This window comes from Fukomys damarensis, unplaced genomic scaffold (genome assembly GCF_012274545.1).
Source record: "Fukomys damarensis isolate Sample0158 unplaced genomic scaffold, DMR_v1.0_HiC HiC_scaffold_17, whole genome shotgun sequence".
In the NCBI taxonomy this organism is placed as follows: domain Eukaryota; kingdom Metazoa; phylum Chordata; class Mammalia; order Rodentia; family Bathyergidae; genus Fukomys; species Fukomys damarensis.
This window is the reverse complement of record NW_022900929.1, coordinates 54657697-54666517: the sequence shown is the minus strand read 5'-3', so window position 1 is coordinate 54666517 and position 8821 is coordinate 54657697. Positions and strand designations below refer to the sequence as shown.

Genomic DNA, 8821 nt, shown 5'->3' with positions numbered 1-8821 from the left:
GTAGGGGAAGAACAAAAAGGGAAAAGAAAAAAATGTGAGAGAATGAAAAGATGAAAATAAAGTGTTTGTAGATGGGGAGGGGAGGAGGGGGTGAAGGGAGGGCAGAGGTAAGGGGAAAAAATGAGAATCAAGACTTGCCATGTAAAGGTACATGATCCCAACAATGAATGTAACTGTACTGTATCCCTAAATGTACCAATAAACTCAATAATTTAAAAAAAAAAAAAGTATGTGAGAAAATAGATATTAGTTTGATTTTGCCATTTCAAAATGTACACCTATTGAAAATAGCTATTGTACATCAAAAACATACAATTCTGTCAAAATAAATTCATTAATTTGCAAATACATAAAAGCTTTATTCATCTATTTAGAAAGTTAGCATTATATATGTATCGCATACATGTAACTTGAAAACTTATTCTCAGTGTAACTCCATAAGAAAAGTTACAAAAATGAAATTATTAAAAGCAAGACCCCTAAAATAAGTTAATCTCTGGTACTGTATGATTTGCTCACAAATAATATTTTCCACATGACAAGCACAATAAACCTGTAATGAGTAAGGGAAAAAATGAGCAAATGAATAAACAAGCCAATCTACTGAAACAAAAATTTGTCTTGGCAAACACCCAAATCTAACACAAATCTAGTTTCCAGATCTGTCTACTTACTAGATGACAGCAAAGAAAATAAGCAGACAATGGCCTATTTCTGGTGGAAAAGCCATGATCTAAGACTCCCTTCTGCCATTCAAGGAGAATGGTGAGAGGAACCACCTCGGCCATGGCAAAATGAGCCCCTGAGCACTCAGCAGCCCTCATTCTGCTGTGAGGAAAAGCTTCTCAAGGACAAGTGTGAAGACACCATATTATATTTTCAGTAATAAAAAACAGGATAAAAAATATTTTACAAGTGAAACACATCATTTTTATACAATAACCACTAGGAAGAGCTTTTCTACATAGCTATTCTCAATGGCAACACTTACTTGAAAAGATTCACTCATACACCTCGTGACTGTTTCAGTCAACAAAGGACCAGATATGTAATAGTAGTTGTACAAGATTATAAAGGAGCTGAAAAATTTCTGTTGTCTAATGGCATTGTAGCTGTTATAATGCAGTAGTACAATGCATAACTCATTTGCGGTGATGCTGATATAAATAAACCTATCATGCTGCCAGTTATATAAAAGTATAGCATAGTTATGTAAGGTCCATAAATAATGAATAACTACACTATTGGTTTACATATACTTTGTATCATACCTTTAGAGTATATTGCTACTCATAAAAGCAAAATTTACTGTAAAACAATACTCAATGTTATATCAGCAGCAGCCTGATGTATCTCATGCTTAATGTGTAGCCTGACTGCATCAAAAGGCCACAGCAAATGACTGGCGTATGCTATCTAGGTTTCTGTACATACACACTCTAGATGATGTTTATATAATGAAAAATCACCTGAAGACAAATTTTTCAGAATGTATCCCTATCAGGTGACTGTACCGTGCTGTGTGTTTTTTGATAGAGGTCTCATAATTTACCAGTCTTATCTCCTCTATGCATTTACATATACAGTATTTCTCAGTTCCTTTTTAATGGAAGATATAATTATACATGTTTCATTATTATTCACTTGAGCCAAGAACTGTTTGCCAAATTTTCACATTACACATAAACACACATCACAAATCTTTACCTCTATTTATCTAGATAAAAAAGCAGCTTTTATATAAGATTAACCACAATAAAAATATTTTCAAACAAACACTTAGCAAATTTTTGACATTTTGTGAATTTTCTAATTTTTGAAGCTTTGCTAATAGAGCTAATTTCCTCACATATGAGCCTTTAAAAACATTAATAGTGAAAATGCCAATGAGTTTTAAATAATTTCTCTAGCAACAGTAGCATATATTATTGATATTATATATGAAAAAATAAAAGTTAAGATTCAACAACTTAACAGACTTTTAATTATGATTCACTCAAAAAACATTTATTGAGTACCAATTTATTTGCCAAATACTTGAAATGCGAGGAATTCAACAGTGAATAAGATAGTCAAGAAGTCAGCACTACCCTCATGGAACTTACACTCTAATGACTGGAAACAGTCAATAATCATAAAAATATTCTCATGAAAATAAAACAAGATGATACGGATTCTGAGAGCCTGCTCTTCTGACATTTAAAATGAGATCTAATGTCAACGGACACTGAAGATCTGGGGAAAGGAGATTCCCTAGAGTGCAAGAGCCCTAAGATGGAAATGAACTTGAGTTATGCAAAGAAAAGAAGAAATATATTCTGAGCAAGGGTGAGCCTGGTAAAGATGAGGTAAGTAGAACCTTGAAGCTAAGGTTCTTTGAATTATAGTCTAGTAACAATGGCATTTTGTTTTGTTTTGTATTTAACTATAGGAAGCTTAAAAACATATGAAAGGGAGGGCAGAGGTAAGGAGAAAATAATGAGAATCAAGACTTGCCATGTAAAGGTACATGATCCCAAACGAATGTAATTTGTTTTGTATTTAACTATAGGAAGCTTAAAAACATATGAAAGGGAGGGCAGAGGTAAGGAGAAAATAATGAGAATCAAGACTTGCCATGTAAAGGTACATGATCCCAACAACGAATGTAACTGTACTGTATCCCTAAATGTACCAATAAACTCAATTAAAAAAAAAAAAGTGAAAAGAAAAAGAAGCCCAAAACAAACCCCTATGTACTATTCATCACTTAGTCCCAACAAACTAATTCATGGCCAGTCTTGTTTAATTTATACCCCTTACTCATTCCTTATCCACTCGTCAGACCTCAGATCATTTCATAAACATATTTCAGCATGTATGTCTAAAAGATAGATTCTTCTTGTAAATATGGCTATCATCTTTATAATCTATAGGTTATCCTTCCTTAACTTTTTTAATAAAAAACTGGAGTTATTATTTATCTTGTAGGATTTTACCTATGCTGGTTTTATTTATTGCATTCTCACAGTATCACTTAACAAGTTTTTCTATTTAATGTACTTCCTAAATCTGGATATTTAACTAGATTCAAGTTGAGTTTGGCAAGGTTACTCAATACTTTAGGCCATATACTTTCACTCGAGGCAAGAAAATACACATTGTTTTTTCTGTGTGTATGACATTACAAGACAGTAGTATCTCTTGCCTAGATTATTATAATATTCTATTGAGGGTTATAAAATGCTGATATTAAATTCTATTATTCCTTCTTCATTTCTTAGCTGGAATACTTCTACAGAAAAGAAAGTTTCCTCATCAATTACTTGGTTAAGAATATGGGAAAAGCATAATACCTGATTTTCTTTTAAAATTTTCCAACAAATGAATTGGTTACCTGGCATACTAGAATGTTTAACCAGGGAAGTCTTTAAAGATTATTCTGAATAGTGCCTAGGGAAGACAATGATATGTAAGAAAGCAAGAGAAACCACTGAGGAGTCTCTTACAATATTCTACATAAGAAATGATGGTTGCTTGTACTAGAACAGTAGAGAAGATGAAGAGAGGTAGCCAATTGCAGATGTATTTTGAAAGCAAGGTCTAGAAGACTTGTTCAAAAATTTTATTTTTTATTTGTTTGTTTGTTTGTTTGTAGACAGGGTCTCACTATGTAGTTGAGACTGACCTGGAACTCACTATATAGTTCCAGGCTGGCCTCGAACTCACAGCAATCCTCTTTCCTCAGCCTCCCAAGTGCTGGATTACAGGCATGCGCCACCACGCCCGGCCATAAATTTTATAAATAGGGGAAGAAACAGAAAGAAACCAAGAATGAGTTCTAGGTATTTTGCCTGGGCAATTTGTTTTATGGGAAATATCAAGAGGGGTGAATTTAGGAAATAAAATCATCAGGTTATGATATGGTAATTCAGTATTTATCAAATCATTATTGCTATTTGTATGCACCTTGACCAAAAGATAATATAAATTTTCAGAAAGCAAAAACAAAATACCATTTATTGATATTTTTCTCTAAGCAAAATTTTTGCTGAAATAAAAATACAGGACAAATTTCTTCTTTTATTTCTTTGAATCCCCCCCACTTCTATATCAATACCTAATCTATATCTCTATTTATACAAAGATATAGAGATAGATATTAACAAAATACACGACAGGTTAAAAAACTAAAGTAGTTGGCTGGAAATTTAGCTCAGAAGTGCCACCACCTGCCTTGCAAGCTCATTGTCCTGAACTTGATCCCTGGTACAAAAAAAAAAAAAAAATTAAAGAAGAATAAAAAATTATTATTTTAATTTAAACTATTATGCCAGCTAATGGATCAGCACAAAGAGAAGGCCTCAACATACAGCCAGAATATAGAACAAGGGAAAAGCAGAGCTTAAAAATAAGTAGTTAATTAATTCTAACCAATTAATCATGGAAGAGAATAGAACGCACTCATTCTTCAGAAGCTAATTTTCCATTCTCCCATTTCTGAATACTAATAATTCAAATTGCCCTGTTGGGTTTCCTTTGCCTCTCCTTAAAAAGACAGATAAGAATGTGGAAAGTTGAAGAGTGAAGGGAAAGAAAGAGTGCAACCTCAACATATCAACAATAAAAGTAATTAATATTACCTTCTAAATGACCAGATTTCTAAAGACATATTGTATTATTTTATTTATTTTTATTAGCACATGTTTGCAGTATATAACATTTACATTTTTTATGTGAAGTCCGTACAGGTACTTAACACTTCTTCATTCCTTTTTTCATCCCCTTTCCCTTCCCTACCTCCCCTGCCTTCCTTCCCTCCATTTTTTATTTATCTCCATTGAGAACTATTTCCCTATTTCCTATTAACTATCTTTTAATTTGCTCTTTATTTATATTTTGGTTTTTCATATAAAAGAAAACATGAGACATTTAAACTTGTGTGTTTCACTTAACATTATAGTCTCAAGGTACATATTATCTTGATTTTCATGCAGAAAAGAAATTCTACATATAAAAATTTTAAATGTTCTCTCACTCTGATAATATACATTTACAGAGTATCTGTAATTGGTGAGATAAAAATGACAAAATCACCCCTATATAATCAATTATTCATAAGTCATATTGTGGCTAATAGTTGAACAAATCCTACTGATTTCCATTAGACTTTATGTGTAAATATAGCTTATTTAATAGTAAATAGGTTTCTCAGAATGTTCTTTTTATATGCAAATGATAGCTCTGGTTACATCTGCCACTCTCAATACCACCTCTGTTAAATGGACTCTACTCATGTAAGTTTTTTTAACCAAAAACCAGTTTTTAATTCAGAAAACCATTTAGGACACATAAAACAAGGCAACATTTATTGGGATTTTCCCCTCGTCTTCTGGTACAGGGTCTGTTGGTGCCCCGCGACTGCTGCACTGTTGCTCTTGCATCCTGTGTTATTGTCGCTAGCTTCTTCCTCTGCCATGCTGCCAACTCCCTCCAGCCCACTCTCCTTGTCCTCCAGAGAGGCTGGGCTGTCTCCATGGTTCTGTGGGCTCTCTGTCATTTCTACAAGGTATGTATCCTGTCTCCATCAGAATGCTTTTTTCTTTTCCTTGGCTTTGCTCCTCCCTGGGGGCCAGGCTGCCTGCTTAGGACCTGCCTGCTCCTTTGTCTTCCCAACTTTCTCCTGCCTTCTGCTGGCCTCTGCCTCAACCTGGGAGATTTCAACTGCAATCTTTTCCGTATCTACTTCCACCTTCAGACCACACAAGTTTTTTAATTCACTGTTAGATGAATCTGTGCTTTCCAGGAATTTCCTATTCTTTTCCTGGTGCCCTAACTGTATTTGAAGAAGTGTAGCTTCCAGTTTTGTTAATAAATCACAAACTATTAAGGATTAGACCTGTCACTTGAAGTCCTGCATCCTAGCTGTTGTGACAACTGACTGAAGGTCTGGTACCACACTCTTACTGAGGATTTCACTGATGAGGCAGTGGTCTCTCTGGAAATTAGCAGCGGCTTCATGCTTCATGGAAAAGCCATCCCCATAACCACCTGGACTTTCAGCAGATTGAATGCTCATGTAAGGTTTTCCTTTCTTCATGCAAGACTGTCTGTGTCGACTTTCTTCTTCTTAAGCTTCTGTACAACTTTTTGCACTGATGTAAGCAACATATGACGGAGGAATTATGACAGGCCTTCACAGATTCACTGTGCTCCTATCTTTTCTTTATGTTCATTTAAACATTCTTGCTTCTCTTCATCAGTAGGATCTTGCCACATGCCACCAATAATCTTGCCAATCTCCCACAACTTTAGGTCAGGAGTGCAAGTCTTCACTTGCTCTGAGACTTTTCTGCTGTACCTCATGTAGGGCATCAGTGGCTTATCTGGTAGCTATAGTGGTTCTGGAATCATAAGACCTGGCTGTTGCTACCTGGGTTCTCTCCCAGCCTATGGTTGTTGTAGATGAGCTAACTGTATGGAATGTGTCCCATTTGTGTTGTAGGAACTGGGGAGGGAAATGGGACTTAAAATGGCATTTTGGACATTTTGTAAGGTTAAATTTTCAGTTCCTTCAGAATGAATCTGCAACACCACAGGCCAAAAAGGTGCCCACAGCTCTGGCTGTACTTCCCTTGCTTTCATGTGCTCTTAAGAGGTGAAAGAAACAGTTCTATGTGTCAAAAAAAAATTACAAAGTGAAAAAAGAAAATGAACACAAATATAATTTCAATCACTACAAATGCAGATCAAATATTTCAATAATTACAGAGAATAATCTTAGACCAAGAAAAACTGTTGAAAGAAAGAATGCTGGATTAATTTACAGTGGCTTAAAAATAAGAATGGTATTTCAGCTATGCCTGAAAGTAAAAAAAAATTTATAAGGTCTTTCAATACAATAAAATATATAAAGTAATCTATTATCTTGCATAGACATAAAATATTTTGAATTCTGAGATATTTTATTTTTAAAGAAATATAATTAAGTGCTTTGTGCTTTTGTGTATATTTCTTACTCAGAATCATCATGAATGTTTCAATGCAAATTAGTTCCATCAAACATCTTTTAGGTGAGAAATTGTATTCTGAATATCAATTCAAAAATGCAGTTAGAAGATTCTCAATCTGCTTGTTTAAACACAAAATAGATGATATATCTATTAACATTATTTGTAATATAAAATAGGTTATATTTATATTTATGTATATAACATAAGGCCTCAAATGAGGCTCATACCATAAAATTTCTTTGTTATTCTACCTTTTCCCAAGTAAGAATTTTTTGCTTTTTTTTTCCCCACTCCCACTTCATTCATATTCCCCCACTGTTGGGAGCAATTCTACATAATTTTGAGGAAAAATCATTTCACAACTAAATTATGATTAGGCCTAGTTTTCCTGCCTATAGGCTGGCTATGGCATGTCAAGACATAACTCCATTTTGGCCTCTGGTCACAGCTAAAATCTCCATGGTCCCGTGATGCTGTGACACTCCAGGGCAGGACTGCATCACCTGAAGACTTCCTGGTTCCTTAAGAACCAAATAGCAAGAGAAAGGTTCCACCTGGGGAGGGACAAATTCCTAATCAACAGAAGTTTGTAGTGGACCTAGGTTCTTCATCAGCATAAGTTCCTCATTATCCTAGGTTTCACACTACCCTCTAAGTCACCTTATGTACCAAATAAAGGTCTGGCAAGCTAGGGGTGCCTTGACTTTGCTGCCCAGAGCAGCACTGATCAGGCTCAAAGCTCAGCTTCCTCTCTAAGTCTCCTCTCCTGTCTTTATTCATTAATTTACCTTGTGCTGTCATGGCTCACAGGAGGCCAGGACCCACTGCAGGGGTTCTGGTAACATCCCCTTTCCCTGTTCCTTACACCCCACCCCATTTCTGTCTTAGTAAAACATTTCACTATATTTCTTTGTTGTTTTCATTTCACTGTATTTCTGCTTCCTCATGCTCTCCCTATTTAAATGATAAGTTCTACCCAGAATAAAAACTGACAAATTCTTCAACATTCATCTAATAATCTTTAACCTGGTAAGTAAGAAATAGAGTTATGACTTTGCCTGACAAGAGCAAGACTCATATTTTCATTCCCTTAATCTTTCCAATTGCTATTTCTTCCTTCTTAAAAAAATACTCTTAGTCCTACTCTCAACTATAAGAATTAGCATAATGTAGTTTCTAAGAAGTTGGGTAAAATGTAACCCTAACTGCTTTAAATGAGTAGAGATATGTGTTAGATTTCCCTCACCTTAAGATGGCCCTAACTAGTGATGACACAAGCACATCCTAGTAATGTCACAAGCTCCCCCAATCCCGGGCCACTACATCACTCAATCATACCCCAGCTCCTATAAGCCCCAACACAATCCTGTAAGAAGCTCTCCCTGTCTCAGCCATATTACTTTCTCTCCTTTGTTCTGAGACAGCCCAGAAGACCCTCCTCATAAATAAAGGCTTATTATGATCCTGGTCTGGTCCTGCTTTTCAGCTCTTTTTACCTAAAAATATGCAAACCTAAATTTTAAGGTTTACCTGATTTGGGGAAAACTTTTCTCATTAAGGTATATAATATCCAACCAAACTAGAATTCCATTAGCAAGTGAGGCTATTCACTCATCAGAAGCCTTTAAAAATCTTAAATTGTATAGTAAATTCAAAATTCAAACAAAAAAAACTGTCTGATTTAGGATATCACTATCACTTGTAGTAAGAAGCATTTAGAGTTATATAAAACACCCACCAACTAATTACTTAGGCCATGGGCTGTTTCTGAAGAATCATTAAGGGTTATGGGCTGGGGATTTAGCTCAGTGGTTCGGTGGCCTGCCTTG

At 35.0% G+C, this 8821-nt stretch overlaps 1 protein-coding gene and 1 pseudogene across 10 annotated transcripts in view; both read right to left on the bottom strand.

Moving 5' to 3' along the window:
- Nubpl (nucleotide binding protein like) overlaps window positions 1-8821 on the bottom strand; it is a 332275-nt gene that overhangs the window by 118775 nt on the left and 204679 nt on the right. The gene's annotated exons all lie outside the window — the stretch shown is intronic.
- Window positions 5322-6678, bottom strand: LOC104868714 (annotated as a pseudogene).